Below are 20,201 nucleotides of genomic sequence, written 5' to 3' on the forward strand. Positions count from 1 at the left end.
ACCTGCCAGAACCCAGAGCAGGGCGCAGGCGAGAGCACGTGGCATCGCGTGACAGACGAGGGCTGTGCCAAACCATTGATAATGATGAGCATTGTCTAACCTTGGAAGGGCTTAACATACTCAGAATGGGTTCCACAGAAAACGGGACCAATGCAATGTATACTTTAGTAATAGGACTAGCATACAGGCCTCAAGCACTATCAAGTAAAGGGGAGAAATGATCAATCGGCGTCAGTGGGGTCAAATATGGAAAATCCAGAAGTGTCATGAAAGGTAAGTGCATTCGTGGGGAAGCCTCTGATTTGACATCTTTAAGCTTATTGTTTTTTTAGCATTAATCGGGCTTTTTAATCTTTTTTTTCTTTTTGCTTTGCATACCCTGAAGTCTCCTTTGTTCATAAACTAGAGAGGCTTCAGTCTCCAGTAGGTGCCAGTGGGTCACTTGTGTGGTGCAAAGGAGGATGCTTGGCCTTTCCATTTGAACGTTCCATGCTGAAGCTTGCAGCCAAGCTTGGTCCAACAATTTGCACAGTGCGGTACCCATCTGCATGCATCTACCACCCTGTGAGGTTGCTGCCCACATCAGTATGGAGCTTAGACACCAGAAAAGTGGATGGTGAGACCTAGACCTATGAGAAGTGGTGGCAAGACGAAAGAAGCCTCAGACCATAGAGAAGTTTCCCCTACAACTCTTAATAGCAAAATGATCCACACCCAGGCCTGAACGCCATGGATTTGACCCTCTACGGCTTTCTCCAGAACCGTCCTGATGGCACAATAGGCCATGATAACGACTGATGAAAGCATAAACTAGAGGGGCGTGTTTGGCTGGAAAGACAATGGAAGCCGGGGCATCACCTCCGTGGAGAAACTCTGAGACTTAACATCTGATTTCAGGTTCAATTGGGCACCGCTGGAGGGGGAGGAAGCGCACCCGATTAGCCCTATTTATCACTGGTAGCTCTGGACTGAAAGAGACTGGTGTGGATAGACAGTGGATCACGTTGGGTGGGGGTGGAGAAGCGAGAGGACATGGCTGCCTCCTGCTTTAAACTCACGAGGGATGTTTCACGACACGGCATCGAGTTTATCAATATTGCATCCAGTAACTCGCCTGTTTAGTCACAGTAAGTATATATTTCCAATTCCTAGGTCCACATCTATTTATCTATATGTTCCTTGTGATATCATGGCTAGGTTGACTTAGTGGAGGCAATGATATAACACATGCGATATTGCAAAAGTATACAAGCAGCAAAGGTGTACAGCTCGCTCCAGCCTGCCAGCACGGATCCTCTAATTGCTAGGAGGTCCACAGGGGAGATCATCAACTCCATTTTAGTTTCTGTAACAGTTACTCGTGGACCACCTGAGCCCCCAACTCCATGTTATGCATTGAAGGTTCAGAGCTCAGGAAATGATGCTGTGAGACCTCATGTTCCTCAGCGTCTACTCTCATCCTTGATCATTTCTGAGGTCTAATTGTGGATGACATTATTGTGAAAAAAACTAACACAAAGTCACAGTAGAACAGACGTAATGTTGGGGTCAGAGGTTGAAATAACCAACCAGCAGAAAATGGAGGTTGTGGTAAAGATTTGCCTGAAGTATGTGTTCATTTCTGAGGTACAACTTGCGGACATTAGGCAGAACTGAACAATGAATAACGTACAATTCAAACGGCGCCATTAAAAGGCAGGCCATATTGACAGGGCCCAGTAAACTGGACATAATCTCAGGAATGTCCTCTGGGTGTATTCCATAATGACTGTAAGTAATTGGGGATGTGCAGTGAGGGACTTCAGCTAAATTTGCATAGCTAGACACTGATAGGGCAATCTGAGTTCAGGTGCTGAAAATCGAATTATTTCAGACGGATGCTTCTAACCGGAGATTCCTCACCTTTTGAATTCTCCCAGGAACCAGACTGGATCTGAATCTTTTCAGAGCAATTTCCCCCACATGCTGATAGGTGCCACCATCAGACTCCGTGGCATCCTCACACAATCTCCAGAAATGATGACAAAGTGTCATATATAGACGCCACCCTTACATCAGTTCCTTCCTTTCTGCATCTTTTGACATGCATCCAGGGCTACCCTTCCAACTTTGGTCAGTGTTTCACAAGCCACAAAATATTTATACATATAGGGCACTAGGGAAAATGTCTTCTAGGAAATGTTGTGCCCTCTGGTCTCCTGGCGCTTTATGTGAAGATTTCATCTGTCCTAGCCGTGCCTGGACTCCTAGTGTGCCAGCCTCCTGCAGGACCCCTCGTAGCCCAGATAATTTTGGAAAAGCACAGAAACAGTTTAGGGCTGCCTTACCGAACACCAGATCCCTACAGAAACATGAGCAGCCAGTATTTGATTTACTAACTGATGAAGACTTGGATGTACTCATTCTCACAGAAACTTGGCTTTCGGCCTCAGCCAACCCCACACTAGCGTTGGCGGGCCCCCCTCCCAAATTATAGAGGTTTTAGGAAAGACCGTGTCATAGGTAGAGGAGGCGGGACGGCAATAGTGTATAAATAAAAAAGAGTATGAATACTCATCATTCTATCTCGAAGGACTTCAGGAGGTGGCCGCAATGGGTTTCTGCCTGTCACTCACCCCCAGCCAGTCTTTGGCAGGGGTTCTTCTTTACTGCCCGCCTGCCCAGCCAGTAGATGTCTGCGCTCATTGGGGAGTGTGCTGGTCCCGTGTGCAATGAGATACGCCCATTTCCTGGTGCTTGGAGATTTTAATGTCCATTTGGATAACGCATTAGGGCAAGAAGCCAATGCTCTCTTAGAAATCATGAACCCTCTGACATTAAAACAACAGGTTTTCGGCTCTACACACCAGGCCGGATATACTCTTGGCCAGGCCTTTTCTAATGTGTATCTGTTGGCATCTTAACGTACCCCCTTCCATGGACGGCAACTACCTTAGCCCCTTTGTGTGGCCCCAGACTAGCTACCAGCCACTTTCGAAAGACAATGCCTCATCCTCCTTTCGGGCTTTCCATAAGTTGTAGCCGGACGCTATTAATCATGCTTTTCATATGAACATTCCAGTCATGACCTGCAGTGTGGAAGAGAATACCGCCCACTTAGACAGCTGGGTTTGTGAGACTGTTAACTCAGTAGACCCCATTCAAAAGAAATCTCAGGCCAGATTATAACCGTTGGCTCTTTGGCTCAATGCCGAGCTCAGCGCATGCAAGAAACATTGCAAACAGCTCTAGAGAGCATGGAGACTGAAGAAGTATCAGGGGAAGCTTTACCTAGCTAAAAAGAGCTTCTATGATACTAGGATTCAGTAAACTGACAATAAAGCAAAGGAAATCTTTAAAATTGTAGATTCCTTCCTTCGCCCCGTTGTCACATCTAGAGTTTGCACCCCTATGGCAGACTGGTGTGACAAACTAGATACTTTCTTCCATGAAAAAATTAAGACCATACAATATAGCTTCCAAAATAGTGCACAAACTCCCTACAAACACAGCCCAGTGCATAGGGACCCTGAATTTCCTCTCACAAATCCATCCGTAAAGACGCATTCTCCCCGTCTCTCTCTCTCTCTCTCTCTCTCTCTCTCTCTCTCTCTCTCTCTCTAAGTCTCTCTCTGCACTAAAGACCTAATAATCTGGCTCACCCCTTGACCCCTGCTCAATCACAGTGTTAAAGATGGCGGTGCCTTCCATCAACGCCATGGTGAACTACATATTTAACAGCTCACTGGAAACAGGTGTGGTCCCACTAGCATGGAAAAAGGCTAAAATGCTTCTGCTGCTAAAAAAAATAGGAGCTGACCCCAAGCAACCAGTAAACTACAGGCCCATTTCCCTCCTTCCTGCTCTCTCCAAGATCCTGGAGAAGGGACTTAATGACCAACTTTCCAGTTACCTGGAAGACAAAGAAATACTACACCCCAGCCAATCCGGTTTCTACCCCACTTTATAATGGAGACCGCACTTCTTGAAGTGGTGGAGCATGCTCGGAGCTCTCTAGACACTGGGGGCAAAGCCATGCTTATACTGCTGGACCTTACTGCGGCTTTTGACACCATGCCCCACCTTAAGCTGCTTGAGCGCCTTTATGTGATCTGGATCAGACATTCGGCCTTAAACTGGCTATCATCATTCCTGGAAAGACAGACTCAGGAAGTATGACTGCCATCCCACACTTCAGAAACCAGACCACTGATTGTGGGCATTCCGCAGGGCTCCGCTCTCAGTCCCACCCTGTTCAATGTATATCTGGTGCCCTTAGCAACTCTTGTGGAGTCCTTAGGAGCAAAAGTCATCTCTTATGCAGATGACACACAGCTTTTATGGGAAGCTGATCTCACTATGAGTCACCAAGTCGCTTCACTGGCTGGATTTGCACCATCTAAGGTGCTACCTGGATAAAAAGGAGATCATGACCTTCGGAGATGTCCCTGTCAATTTTGTGGAAACCTGCTGGCATTGCAATAAGCCCGCACCCTGGTTCCCCAAAAAACTGCGTGAAGAAGTTAAGAATCGAAATTGACAGCTCCCTCTCCTTCCAAACTCAGTTTCAAGCCCTAGTTGGGTCCTGCTTCAACATGCTTCACATGTTGAAAACATTTCTACCTCTTCTATCTGAGTCTGCTGGCAGAAAGTTTGTGCAGGCCCTGATTACGTCAAGACTGATTACGTCAAGACTCGACTTTGGGAAAGCTCTGTTTCTTGGTCTCCCAGTCTATCTTCTTAACAGACTGCAGGTGGTGCAGAACAAGGTGGCGAGACTGCTACTCAGACTCCCACCTAGCTCCCACATGACCCCTCATCTGAGGGCCCTTCACTGGGTCCCGGTAAAAAAGAGGGCAGTCTTTAAGGCAATGGCCTTAACGCACAAGGCCTTGCACGAGACAGGCACATCATATCTCAGACAGAGGACCAGCGCATACATTCCAGCATTCACCCTTCGCTCTGCCTCAGAGTACCTTGCAAGAATGCCCCTCATCAATCACCAGTTAGCGACAGCTTGTAGGTGATAGCGGGCCTTTAGGGGCCCACTTTGCATGTCAGCGATAATTATCGCTAATGACATGCAAAGTGGGCGTGCCAAGATGTTAGCGACTGAAAACAGTCGCTAACATCGCTATCTCCTATTACCTACAAAGGCGTAGTTTTAGAAATATTCGTGCTAAGCGCAAATATCTCCAAAAGCTAACACCTGCCCAGAGCAGTTCTTAGCCATGTTATCCAATGGGAGGTGGATAACATGGCTAAGAGCATTGTCACGATAATGTGTGAATATCGCTGTATTTCCAGCGATATTCACGCATTTCGAATGATTTTTATCGTTTCTGAGATAAACCTTGATGATAGCAAGGTATCTCAGCGATAAAATCGTCGTAGCGCGGCAATAAAATTATTCCCGCTAACCCTGCTTAGCGATAAATATCGCTAACGCTAGGTAATATGCCCAAAACTTATTAGTACATAGATCAGTTCTTAAAATTCTTTATTGGTCGCAAACATTCTAGTCACAAATAGTACATCGGTCCCTTAATTCTTAGTGGATAATCCAACTTGAATACATTGCGGTGCCTGCTCTATCCATCAAGTTGGGGGTACTCTGAATATCGGCAACATTAAATATAGAACTTAATATTATTTTAAAGTTTTGATGTTAAGCTGTCATATGAACTTTCTCATAAATATTAAATAATTCTAAGTATTTCCTTAGGGCAATGCACGCCTGAGACATGCATGCAGCGCCCTCTGATCACTCCAGCAGGGTATCCTCAAGCCAGACAGCACAGAGCAAATTGAGCATGACCTACAATATCACATCCAGGCCACGCAATGTGTGTGTCCTCAATATCCATACTTAGTATCAAATCATGGTCCGACTTACTAATACCTAGTGCCATTTTTGTATCACACAAGTGACACAAACCCAGTGGAAAAAGTGGGATTTATTTTCCAGAGCAAACATCTTTTTACACTGGAAAGTAACCATAAAGTAATGCAAAGTAGAGCTGTGATCTACTTAGCATCTCGCAGGAGTTTTATGGTTGCTACATGGCCGTCATCATGCCACCATCAACTGTTTTTATCGCAAAGACTAATTTACTAAAAACATAGACCGGTATTTGCCTCCTCATGGCAGGCATAATGTTAGAGAAGTTTTCTTTTCACCAAACCTTTCCAACTTTGCATGTATGCTGTACCGTAGTGCACTCATTTAAACTTGGAAAACTATTTAACTGTGTCCAAGCATAATATTCTGGACTTGAAGGGTACCATGCAAGTACAAAACCTATGCTAGACATCACACAAACGTCCTACACTGTGGTGTGAGGGTGTATGTGTGGCATAAAGCAGACAAAACACCGCCAGTGATGGGGGAGAGAGAATCTGTGCCAAGTCTTAGTAGATATGGTGCTGTTCTTCTCTCTCTCTTTGACACAACGCTGCATTGCATCACTTCTTTGCCAATGTGCCCCTTTTTGTGCAAGGTAGGCAAAATGCATCCGTTTGTCCCATTCAATAAGTGTCTACTTTTACCAGATCAGGCAATGTGTTTCCGTCTTTCTCAAGCCAGACAATGTGTCCTTCGGTCCCCGAACGTGCAATGTACTCCATTGATCATAGACTTTGTACTGCAGGGTATTGTGTTTTTTGTTATCTATGCTAGTAATATGTATAACCGAGTATGTACTACTATATTCATCAAATGAGTCTCATTTTTGGAAGTCTGTGCCTTATCCTACAACAGCACATTGCGATAGGACTCATGGCAGTGTGAATCATTCTATACAGGAGGTGTGTGTACTGTCCTGTCATGGCACTGCAGCCTTTGTCCTTCAGTCTGATAATAGCTCAAGTTCTCTGTGCCCTCCAGTCCTATCCCAGCCAGGCGATGCGTGTGCCCTTTTATCACATCACATCTCAACGAGGGTGCGACCTTCTGATGTTGGAAACCAGTGGTTATAAAATTGGTGAAAGCAATTTAGAAAGGCGATTTGTGTTACCAGAAAACTGGAAAACCATCACAAGCCTTAAGTCGAACTTTGGATCCGAATGAAATAAAAGAATAAAGATACACACAAGGGTTATCTAAACTTTTAAAAATGAAAGGTAACTGAAATGTGTTCAAAAGAAAGTAGAAAAAGAGAGGTCAGCAAATACTTCAGGGTTGTAGTAGCTCTTTATTCTCATTGCTGCAGTCACCTTAAAAAGAGACGGGAAAAGAGAGATGAAGTACAGGGTACGGACAGAGGCACACTTTTACCAGTGCTCCTGTCTGTACCCTGTACTTCATCTCCCATCAGGAGGGACAGATGGAAAGTAGCTTAGGGAATGGGCGTGGATAAAGAATGATGTGGGCAGGTAGGAGGATAATAATAAAGCAAGCATTTGCAATGCAATCGGTCTCACATTTGTGAAAGTTAGAGCTACTGGCTTTGTAAATTATATGTTTTTTAGGTCTCGGCCTGATCCAGCGCATGCGCTAGTCTGGCCGAGACATGTACTAGCTGCTTTTAAAAGTGCTACTTTCTCGGCGACCAGCTTGCTGGAACGCGCACAAGCATGCTCGCGCATGCGCGTAATAGCAAGCTGGTGGCCGGCAACACAACACAATATAAAGACTGCCTTTGAAATCCATAGTTTAAGGCGACACATTTGATTTGTCGCTAAATTCGCCATCTCCTCTCACTTTCTTGAAGGCAGGGGATGCGCTTTCCCTTCAGAAACGCTTTCATAATGGCCTGTTTTCTGTTTTCATTGCCTCATGCGAAGACGTGACGCGCTAATAACCGCCTTCCTCTAGATGACGCTAAACACCATAAATAACAACAAGTGGCAAGCTTGAGTTAGGGTTGGTGTTCTGCTTTGAGTATTAGCGCAAAACGCACTGCACTGTAGGAACGGAAGGTTTGCATGTGATCGGCGAACATACAGCGTCAGTGTCTTGGCGGGAGAACACCAACTGTAACGCGCATTATAAAATGTTCCCTCTTCAAAAAATCCACAAAATCACCTTTTGTGCCTTCTTGTTTACACCAGCTACTATATTCCAGCATTCTCATTGCTATTGTAGTATAACTGCTCCCGTGCTTTTTTATTGCAGCACTTTTTGGAGTTATGTCAATCATTTGTGTAATAAACAAAAGTCCTGCACAGTTCTGTTGTTTCTCTGAAGCTTCGCCTCTGCTCTTCGACCTTCTGCCGTCTGCATTCTTGCAGTGCGCTTTCTGTGGAAATGCTCCCTTGCTTTTGTGCCAGTGCACTCGCACATATGTGCACCACTTCATTATGCAAACCACAGTGACTGCTGACACCTACCACCCACCATTCAGTGATATCCAGGAGATGTTTGTATAGACCGCACATCACAGAGTAGCTTTCGGCCTGCACAGATTTGTTACCCGTTATTCAGTCATTTCTGTGGGTGGAGGAGAGAGGCCCTGGTGAGTGAGCGAGCCAATGGAGGACGAGCAGCACAATCAATCAATCAATCATAGCACTTGTATAGCGCACTACTCACCCGGATGGGTCTCAAGGCGCTTGGGGGAAAGGGTCCGCTACTGCTCGAACAGCCAGGTCTTGAGTTGTCTCCTGAAGGCGAGGTGGTCCTGGGTCAGCCGAAGGTGGATGGGGAGGGAGTTCCATGTCTTGGCCGCCAGGTAGGAGAAGGATCTTCCTCCGGCGGTGGCTCTTCGGATGCGTGGAACGGCGGCGAGGGCGAGGTTGGTAGACCGTAGCTGGCGGGTGGGCGTGTAGAAGGTAAGGCGGTCGTTGAGGTACTTGGGGCCCAGGTCGTGGAGAGACTTGTGTGCGTGGGTGAGGAGCCGGAACGTGATCCTCTTGTTGACGGGGAGCCAGTGCAGGTCTCTCAGGTGGCCGGAGATGTGGCTGCGTCGGGGGATGTCCAGGATGAGTCGGGCGGAGGCGTTCTGGATGCGTTGGAGTCTTTTCTGTAGCTTGGCTGTGGTTCCGGCGTAGAGGGTGTTTCCGTAGTCGAGTCGGCTGGTGACGAGTGCTTGGGTGACCGTCTTCCTGGTTTCGGTCGGGATCCATCGGAAGATCTTGCGAAGCATGCGCAGGGTGTGAAAGCACGATGAGGAGACTGCGTTGATTTGTCTGGTCATCGAGAGTGAGGAGTCCAGGATGAAGCCCAGGTTGCATGCGTGGTCTGTTGGCTTGGGAGTGGTGCCCAGGGCGGGGGGCCACCAGGAGTCGTCCCAGGCGGAGGGTGATGGTCCCAGGATGAGGACTTCCGTCTTGTCTGAGTTCAGTTTCAGGCGGCTGTTCTTCATCCAGTCTGCGACGTCTTTCATCCCTTCGTGCAGGTTGGCTCTGGCGGTGTCGGGGTCCCTGGTGAGGGAGAGGATCAGCTGGGTGTCGTCGGCGTAGGACATGATGTTGAGGTTGTGTTGGCGTGCGATGGCTGCAAGAGGTCTCATGTAGACCTTGAAGAGGGTGGGGCTGAGTGATGATCCTTGCGGTACGCCGCAGATGACTTCGGTAGCCTCGGAGCGAAATGGGGGGAGGCGGACTCTCTGTGTTCTTCCAGCGAGGAACGAGATGATCCACTCCAGTGCCTTCTCTTGGATGCCGACGTTTCTGAGGCGCTGAACTAGTGTGCGGTGGCAGACAGTGTCGAACGCTGCAGAGAGGTCCAGGAGGATGAGTGCCGCTGTTTCCCCGTTGTCGAGCAGGGTTCGGATGTCGTCGGTGGCTGCTATGAGGGCGGTCTCGGTGCTGTGGTTGGCTCTGAAACCGGACTGTGAGGGGTCGAGGGATCCGTTCGTCTCGAGGAAGGCGGCAAGCTGTCTGTTGACGATCTTCTCGATGACTTTGGCAGGAAAAGGGAGGAGCGAGATGGGGCGGAAGTTCTTGAGGTCAGTGGGGTCCGCTGTTGGTTTTTTCAGGAGGGCGCTGAGCTCGGCATGCTTCCAGCTCTCCGGGAAGGTGGCGGTGCTGAAGGAGGTGTTGATGATGTTCCGAAGTTGGGGTGCGATGGTGGAGTCGGCTTTGTTGAGGACGTGGTGGGGGCAAGGGTCGGTTGGAGATCCGGAGTGGATGGTGTTCATCGTGCGGGCTGTGTGTTCGGTGGTGACCGTGGTCCAGGTGCGTAGGGTGGCGGTGGGGGGCGTTGGTTCGCCGGTTGGGTGCGTGCATGGTGCGCCGAAGCTGTTGTGGATGTCGGCGATCTTGCGGTGGAAGAACAAGGCGAGGGAGTCGCAGAGATCTTGTGACGGAGTGATGTCGTTGTGGCCGGTGCTGGGGTTGGAGAACTCCTTGACGATGGTGAAGAGTTCCTTGCTGTCGTGGGCGTTGTTGTCCAGTCGTTCCTTCAGTGATTTCTTCTTGGTGGTGCGGATGAGCTGGTGGTGCTTGCGGGTGGCGTGTTTGAGGGCGGTCATGTTGTCTGTGGTCTGGTCGCGGAGCAAGGTTTTCTCGAGGGTGCGGCAGGTCTTCTTGGAGTCCTTGACTTTGTCGGTGAACCAGGATGCCTTCATGCTTCTGGGTCTGCTGGGAGGGTTCTTCAATGGCGCGAGGTCATCAGCGCAGGCGGTCAGCCACTGTGTGAAGTTGCGGGCTGCTTCGTTGGGGTCCGTAGTGCTGGCGGGTGGGTTCTGGCTGGGGGAGGTGGTGAGCTGCTCGGCGGTGATCTTGCTCCAGCTTCTGTGGGGAGCCTGTAGCGGGTGGTGGTGGGTCGTGGTTCTTCTGAAGCTGAAGTGGACGCAGCTGTGGTCGGTCCAGTGGAGTCCGGTAGAGTGGCTGAAGGCGATGTGCTTGCTGGATGAGAAGACGGGATCAAGCGTCTGGCCGGCCTAGTGGGTGGGGGTGTTGACCAGTTGCTTGAGTCCGAGGTTGGCGAGGTTGTCCAGCAGGGCGGCGGTGTTGCGGTCCTTGTTGTTCTCCAGGTGGAAGTTGAGGTCCCCTAGGAGGATGTAGTCGGCGGAGGGGAGGGCGTGCGGGCTGATGAAGTCTGTGATGTCTTCGCTGAATTGTGTGCGCGGTCCCGGGGGTCTGTAGACGAGGGTGCCTCTGAGGGTCGTCTTTGGGTCGGTGTGAATCTGGAAGTGGAGGTGCTCGGCGGCGAGGGTGTCGTCGGAGTCGGTCGTGATGCGAATGGTGTTCCTGTGGATGATGGCGATGCCTCCTCCGGTCTGGTTTACGCGGTCCCTCCTGATGACCTTGTACCCGTCCGGGATGGCGATGGCGATGTCAGGCGCTGAGGAGGCGTTCATCCATGTTTCCGTGAGGAAGGCGACGTCTGGTGCTGTTGCGTCGAGGAGGTTCTAGAGTTCCACGGCGTGTCTATGGACGGAGCGGGTGTTGAGCAGGATGCACTTGAGGTGGTTGCTGCTGGTGCTAGGCTTGGCGGGTGTGGTGCAGGTTCGGAGGGAGGTGAACTTGCAGGTGAAGGGTCCGTGGGTGCGTCTCGGGGTGGCTCGGCAGCAGGCGGGGTTCCGGCCGGCATTGAGTGCGTTGAGGGCGGCGGCATCGTAGGTCTGTCGGGTCGTCTTGCATCGGCGATTGTCAGGGGTCCTGGTGCTGGGCGCGGGCCAGGCGCGGACGGGCGCAGACGGGCTTGCCTTTGGCGCGCCTTCGGCGCACAATTGGCGCGCCCGCTGCGCGTGCGTGGGGGCGTCATAAGAAGGAATCCGGGAGGACGGGTCAGCAGGGTGGCGGGAGCGGCGAATGGGCTGGCGGGGGGCGGGGCCGCAGGGAGGCAGCGGCGGGAAAGAACCAGGCAAGCGGGCAGCTCAGCGGCGGCTGGGTCGCTCGAGGCAGGCAGAGCAGGAGGCAGGCAGCGGTAGCAGCGGTGACGCGTGGGGGGTGACCTCGCCTGGAGCAGGCTCAGCGGCCTCTGTGACAAGATAGCACCGTCCAGTGCTATTTATGTAAACACTTCACAGTACCAGTACTTTTTTTTTAACTCTTAGAGCATTGGATGAACAGGGAAACTGGACTCTTTCAGCTGTCAGCATAAGTGATTTTTCCAGTGAGGCCAGTGGTTAGTTGATTGTTGGCTGTGCACCCTTTCTTCAATTCGGATGTGATTTTCTCTTCCCAGAGACTACATTTTACCTGATGTCAACTCTGAATTTCACCAGTTTCAATTAAGCATCTATTACTATAACCCGGGCTGTACCTGTGTGTATGCGGTCTGAGTGTATTTTATTGTGGAGGAGAGAGAGAGTTAGTGTGTGTGTGTGTGTGTGTGTGTATATGTGTGTGGCTGTGCACGTGATTTGTATTCATGGATAACGTCTTATGTGGTGATATGGATGCATGTTCGTTTTTTTTTAACTGTATGCTCCAGCTCCTTTAGGTCTGTGCACACGGATGCATAAATGCATGGATGGATACTTGTATGTCTTTTTGTGCCTGGTGACTTCATGTCTGATGGTCATTGTTAAAAGGAGCATGTACATCCGGTAGTTTAAGTGGGTGTGTTTGCCTAGATATGTGTGTGTGCGCATGCATGTGCTATAAAAAAATGCATGATCGGTTGTCTTTGTTGATGATTGCTTGCTATGTGGTGTCCTAAATTTTTTCCTAATCAATTATACATTCAGTTAAATCCCCCCACCCAGCAGCCCCCACTACAACTACCACAACCCACAGTCATATCCCATTATCTAATGCCTCACCCCTTTCTGCAAATTTCAGCATTTCAGATTAAAGAGTAACAAACAAAACTGTTCTCAAAAATGCCCAAAAATAATTAATGGATTAACATTCCAGCGGAATTGTTTATTTTCAAATTAACATTTTTTTGGGGGGGTTATACATTTCCGGTGCAGTGTTACCCTGAGCTTTACAGGCTGTGGCTTGCGGTACAGGGAGGATACTCTGGAAGCTGGTCTCTACACTCTTGTGTGGCCAACAGAAGAGAATGCAGCAGTTCCAGTAGTTGTTTGCATGTTTCTGAATACAAAATCCGAGTTTAACTTTATTTGTAGCGTTTTGTTCTGTTTGAAAAAGAAAAGCCCTGACCACCTCGGGTCGAGGTGGTGTCCATTTACAGGCTTCTGAAATGCTGTTGACCTTCAATGTGCCACGAAGGGGAGAGTGATGTGGGAGGCTATCCATCGCTGAGCACTAGTTCATAACATGCATTTGCAATGCAATAGGTCGCCCATTTACGAGAATTTGAGTTATTGTCATTGTAAATGACAATGCCTTTTATTTATGTTTTGAAAACCTGCAAGAGGTGCGTAAACACGCACTTTGTACTTATAGTCTTTGCTTACAAGAAGCAAGGCTGGCAGTAAAAGAGGTGCGGTTACTTCCAGCCTTGCTTCTCATAAGCAATGACTAGAAGTCCGCTTGCAGGTTTTCAAAACACATTAATAAAAGGCATTGTCATTTATAATGCCAATAGCTCAAACTCTAGCAAATACGAGACCTATTGCATGAAGTACAGGGTACGGACAGAAGCACTCTTTTACCAGTGCTCCTGTCTGTACCCTGTACTTCATCTCCCAGCAGGAGGGACAGATGGAAAGTAGCTTAGGGAATGGGCGTGGATAAAGGATGATGTGGGCAGGTAGGAGGATAATAATAAAGCAAGCATTTGCAATGCAATCGGTCTCACATTTGTGAAAGTTAGAGCTACTGGCTTTGTAAATTATATGGTTTTTACTACTGGAGTCCAGAGGACTAAGAATGAGCAATTACCACTGGGAACAGAGATACTGCAGCAGCACTGTCTAGAGGACTTAGAATAAGGAATTAACCCTGGGTCTATAGAAGGAGCACTGTCTAGAGGACTTAGAATGAGGAATTACTGATGGCCAGAGAAGCAGGTACCAGCACTGTCTAGAGGGCTTAGAATGAGGAATTACCGACTGGACCAGAAGAGCAGCTAGCAGCACTATCTAGAGGACTTAGAATGACGAATTACTAACAGGACCATGAAGCAGCTAGCAGCACTGTCTGGAGGACTTAAATGTGGGAATTACCACTGGGACCAGAGAAGCAGCTGCAGCACTGTTTAGAGGTCTTAAATGTGCAAATTACCGAAGGGGCCGGAAAATTACCTGTAGCACTGTCTAGAGGACTTAAAATGAGGAATTGCTAATGAGACCAGAGAAGCAGCTAGCAGCTCTGTCTAGACAACTTAGAATGAGGAATTACCAACGAGACCGGAGGCACAGATAGCAGCCCTGCCTAGAGGACTATGAATAAGGAATTACCACAGGGAACAGAGACACAGCTAGAGCACTGCCTAGAGGACTTAAAATATGGGAATTACCGACCAGACCAGAGAAGCAGCTACAGCACTTTCTAGCAGACTAAGAATGAAGAATTACCACTATGACCAGAAAACCAGCTAGGACTATGATTGAGGAATTGCAACTGGTAACAGAGACCAGAGAAGAAGCTGCAGCACTGTCTAAAGAGCTTAAATTTGGGAATTACCGAAGGGGCCAGAAAAGTAGCTGTAGCACTGTTTAGAGGAGTTAGAATGAGGAATTGCTACTGAGACCAGATACACAGCTGCAGCACTTCCTAGAGGATTTAGAATGGGCAGTTACTGACAGAACCAGAGAAGCAGCTAGCAGCACTGTCCATGGGAAATAGAATGAGGAATTACCGACTGGACCAGAGAAGCAGCTAGCAGCACTTCCTAGAGGACCAAGAATAAGGAATTACCACTGGGAACAGAGAAACAGCTGCAGCACTGTCTAGAAGACTTAGAATGAAGAATTTTCCCTGGGACTACAGAAGGAGCACTGTCTAGAGGACTTAGAATGAGGAATTACCGACTGGACCAGAGAAGCAGCGAGCAGCACTGTCTAGAGGACTTAGAATGAGGAATTACTGACAGGACCAAGAAGCAGCTAGCAGCACTGTCTAGAGGACTTACATGTGGGAATTACCACTGGGACCAGGGAAGCAGCTAGCAGCATTGTCTAGACGATTTAGAATTACTGACGGGAACAGAGATGCAGATAGCAGCACTGCCTAGAGGACTGAGAATGCGGTATTACCACTGTGACCAGAGAAACAGCTGCAGCACTTCCTAGAGGATTTAGAATGGGGCAGTTACTGAGGGGTCCAGAGAAGCAGCTACCAGTCCTGTCTAGAGGCCTAAGATTGAGGAATTACAGCTGGGAACAGAGACACAGCTGCAGCACTGCCTAGAGGACTTAAAATATGCGAATTGCGAATTGCAGACAAGATCGAGAAGCAGCGGTAGCACTTTCTAAAGGACTAAGAATTAGGTATTACCACTATGACCATAAAACCCGCTAGCAGCCCTGTCTAGAGGACTATGAATGAGGAATTGCAACTGGGAACAGAGACCAGAGAAGCAGCTAGCAGCACTGCCTAGAAGACTAAGAATGAGGAATTACAGACAGGACCAGAGTAGCAGCTGGGAGCACTGTTTGAACGACTTAGACTGAGGAATTACCAACGGGACCAGAGTAGCAGCTACCAGCACTGTCTAGAGGACTTGGAATGAGGAATTATCAATGAGACCAGCGAAGCAGCTAGCAGTTCCTGCCTAGAGGACTAAGAATGAGGAATTGCCACTGTGACTAGAGACACAGCTGCAGCACTGCCTAGAGGACTTAGAATGAGGAATTAATGACAGGACCAGAGAAGCAGCTAGCAGCACTGGCTACAGGGCTTAGAATGAGGAATTACCACGAGCTAGAGAAGCAGTTAGCAGCATTGCCTAGAGGACTTAGAATGGGGAATTACCAATGGGACTACAGAAGCAGCTGCAACACTGTCTAGAGGACTAAGAATGAGGAATTACCACTGTGATTAGAAACACAGCTGCAACACTGCCTAGTGGACTTAGAATAAGGAATTACTGACAGGACCAGAGAAGCAGCTAGCAGCACTGTCTACAGAACTTAGAATGGGGAATTACCACTGAACCAGAGACGCAGTTAGCAGCACTGCCTAGAGGACTTAGAATGAGGAATTACCAATGGGAATGATAGGTGAGAACAGGGGTACTATCCTCGGATTTAGGGTGTGCACACGGTTTATCACGGACCACTTCTGGTCCTCTTAATCCATCATATATCTTTCCAATGAAAATTCTTCAAACACGATTTCCTTTATGTCATTTTTATTCGTATTTCTAATGATATTTCCTCATTGAATACTTCATTTATCAATTCTTAGCAGGTTTCAATCGTACAACATAACACTTTGACCCAATGCATTTCGGGTACAAAAGGACCCTTCGTCGGGGGTCTCTACGGAAAAAGAATAAAGAATACATAATGAGCCCCAGCTACGTTCTCAATGTTTACATAGCCTAAAAAATCATACATTATTAACTTTACATAAACGAGTTACTCAATGCCTGTCTCGTATCCACCACATTACATTCGAGCGCTGGAGGTTTATGAATTTTCAAAATCTAAAACCAGCTGTCTTTTAACTTAACCATAACGCGCTGAAAACTAACAAAAGGTTCCTCTCGCTTAGTTGTGACCTAGGTCACCCGTACTTACAGTGAAATGTAGCGTCTCCGCTTCCTGCTCTTTCGTCCAATGCCTGCTGCATTCAGATCGCTTAACGCTAACGGCCCTTATAACTGATCTGATAGGTCAACAACCGATCACATGATCGCCGTGTGAAGACTAATTACATTGCGATTATACACGAAACTAAGCAATACTACACGAAATCCAGATAATCTCGCTTGTGTTTACTCAGCTAAAATAAAGTTCAAACCTATTCACCCAAAATAATTAAATAGCGCGACCTGCTCGAGGTTATTAAGTTTGAATATTTTACGCATCCTAAATCGGTTAGACACATATATTTTATGCTGAATAAATGCATTCTAATACAACATAATGAAAATCTGAAAGATGAAACGCTGTATATTATGCTTGTGTTCATGCATTAATGCCTGAGGGTAAAAACGGTCGGCCATTTTGGAATGGTCATTCACATTCACTGAATATCCCGGACTTCTAAGCGTTAAAGAGGTAATTTATCGCCCAACATAAAAACACCAATGGAGACTGGAAATAACACAACTCATATATAACAAAAATATGAAATGTCTAACAGCATTTTATGAATAGCACAATGTCCTCTGCCCCTGCAGGGCAAATCCTTTCTCATCAATCAAAAGTTTATAGGAAACATGTGAGTTCCAACCTGTCATTGAGCCCATCTGGCTGAAGGCTTCCCATCTTTTTAATCCAAAAGTACTCGGATCTTAGTCTCATCTTATGTGTATCAGCATCTGGGCGGCCTTTCACCACTTCCAATATAGTGAACCGTAACTGGGCTATGTTGTGACCTGCCTCTGTCCAGTGGGCTGCCACTGTGGATTTTATGTTCTTTAACCGGATATTGCTCTTGTGCTCAGTGATTCTTACCTTAACCTTGCGTTCCGTCTGACCCACATATAACTTGCCACATGGGCACTTGATGCCATATATAACTCCTTTAGTGTCGCATGTACTAGAATGCTTCAATTGTATCACTTGACCCGTCCTCGGGTGTGTAAAAGATGATCCTGTTATCACATTGTTGCAATGTGTGCAATTTTCGCATTTACGCATTCCCTTATATGTAGGTTCAGTGGGATCCTTATTCTTGTGTTTGAGCAATTCTTTGAGATTCTTGGATCTATTATACGCAAATGTTATTCGGTTGGCAAATAAAGGTTGTAAATCTGGTTCTTGGGTAATGATGGTCCAGTGTTTTCTCATGATGTTGGTAATTTTGGCCGATTGCATGGAGTATTTCAGAACACATACTGTGAGTTTCTGATCCTTTTTATCTTTTTTGATCAATAAAGATTCTCTGGGTAAAGCTATGACTTTGTTTTTTGATTCTTCTAGGAGTTGCTTAGGGTACCCTCTTTTCTCAAATTTCATGATCTGTCTGTCGATAGTTTCAGAAGCTTCCTGGGGGTCTGATGTTATTCTTTTGTACCGAATGAATTGAGACATCGGGAGATGTTGTTTTAAGGCCTGGTGATGGAAACTTAAGTAGTGCAACCCACTGTTGCGATCTGTTTCTTTGATATGTACACTTGTGTGTATTTGACCCTGCTTGATGGCAACTTTAACATCCAGAAAGGATAATTCTTGGTGATCTATCACATGTGTGAACTTGATCCTAGCATGTACCGTATTCAGTTTTTCAATGTTTGCTGTAAGTTCTTCTTTTTTCCCTTTCCACATGATGAATATATCATCAATAAATCTCTTAAAGACAAGCAATCCTTTCTGCCACTCTGGGTTGTCCAGGATATGTTCATTTTCGAACTTTGACATGAAAATGTTCGCGTAGGAAGGTGCCCCAGCAAAGCCCATGCTGGTCCCACTGCACTGTGCATAGTATTCTCCGTTCCATTCCAGATAACTGTGGAATAATGCGAAGTGTAGAATTTCCATCAAGAAAATTTTTTCTGAACCTTTCACCTCATTCTCCAGTAAGCACCACTCCATTGCCTCCAATCCCTCATTATGGGGGATCGAGGTATATAGTGCAGTGACATCAATGGAACTTAACCAAATTTCTTCATTGTCAGGGATCTTGACTTCTGTGAGCACATTTAAAAATGCAGTCGTGTCTTTAAGATGGGTGCACCAATTTTGAACTAATGGTTGTAAAAACCAGTCTAGATACTGTCCAATGGGTTCCGATAATGACCCACAGGCTGATACTATCGGCCTGAACGGCGGATTCGTTGGGTGCTTGTGCACTTTGGGCAACATGTAAAACTGCGGTCTCCTTGGGTACTTTATATTCAAGAATTGATAAGTTTTGTTAGTGATCCAATTCATGTTTAAAGCCTTATCTAATATCTCTTTCAATGTGTTTGAAAAAGTCTCTGTTGGGTCTTGTTCCAGTTTATGATAGATAGTAGTGTCCTGAAGATGTTGTTTCACACTCTCATTGTAAAAAGTTGAATTCATTACAACAAGGGCTCCCCCTTTGTCTGCCTTTTGAATAGTTATGTCAGTCATGTTTTTCAATGTATTCAATGTGTTCCATTCATTCTTAGAAAAATTGCTTTTGGTGCCACTTCTGTAGTTTATGTTTTTGACTTCTGTAGATACCACACGCTCATATGCATCTATGGTTTTGTGGGAGATAGGGGCACAGAATGTGCTTTTCACCTTAAATTCTTTCTCTGTACTTAATTCTCTTTCTGTGGGTGGAAGTGTGCTGAAAAAATTCTTTAACTTTAAATTGCGGAAAAATTTGAACAAAGCTATTTCGGTCTCTTCTGGATTAGATTTGTACACTGGTACAAACGAAATGCCTTTATTCAATAATTTCATTTGTGTCTTGGTTAATGATTTGTCTGAGATGTTTATGACAAGATCGTTTTCTTCTTCTTGGATCTCAGTTCGCGTTCCGCTTCTGATTCCTTTGGTTTTTCTTTTTCCCCTCCTTGTTTTTGAGGTTCTATTATTGCGGATGTTGTTGGTGCGTTGTTGGCTGCCGAACTCACATCTAAAAAAGACTTGTCAGTTTGTGACTTTTGACCTGTTTGTGATGTTTTTTCTATTGGTCTTCTATTTTGTGTTGTTTCCGAATCTGATACCACACTCTCCTGGGACGATGTGATATTAGTGGTAGGTTTTTGCCACTTCCGCTGGTTATACACTTCCGCCCAGCTATAGACTTCTTCCAACTTATAGTCTACTGTGTCTCTTTTGTATTTTTTGATTTTTCTGTCTTCAATCTCTTTAGCGTACTTTTCCAATCTTTTGTTTATGTCTTCCAATTGTGTGGTCAAGTCATCATATTTATTGAGTTCACTTTTAACTGTATCCAATTCAATTTCAACTTCTTTTAATTCCTTGGAAAGTTCCTCCACTATCAATAGAATCAGATCTAGACTGCACTTGTTTAAAATCTGATACCACTTATTGAGAAAGGGTTTGTTGTTCCTGCAGAGCATTGGTTTAAGTGCTATTCTAAGTCCTCTTGGTATGCGCATATTTCGATGATAATGAATTAATGTAGTTGCATGTAATCGTTTATTGATTTCTCGTTTACTTATGTACTCCAGTTGTTTTAATAGTTGATTAGCTGTGCTTAGTTGTGGGCTGAAGGCTCTCGTTTCTTTAATCAATCCGTATATTTCTTGTGCTTCTTCTGTGGTATATGCTAAGGTCTCTGCCTTGTTGGTTGTGATTAATGCTATATCTTCCAGATTCATCTTAGTTCCTTGGGGTTGGTGCTAACTGTAAGGGGTAGACACA

Source organism: Lissotriton helveticus, chromosome 7 (assembly GCF_964261635.1).
Source record: "Lissotriton helveticus chromosome 7, aLisHel1.1, whole genome shotgun sequence".
Classification (NCBI taxonomy): Eukaryota; Metazoa; Chordata; class Amphibia; order Caudata; family Salamandridae; genus Lissotriton; species Lissotriton helveticus.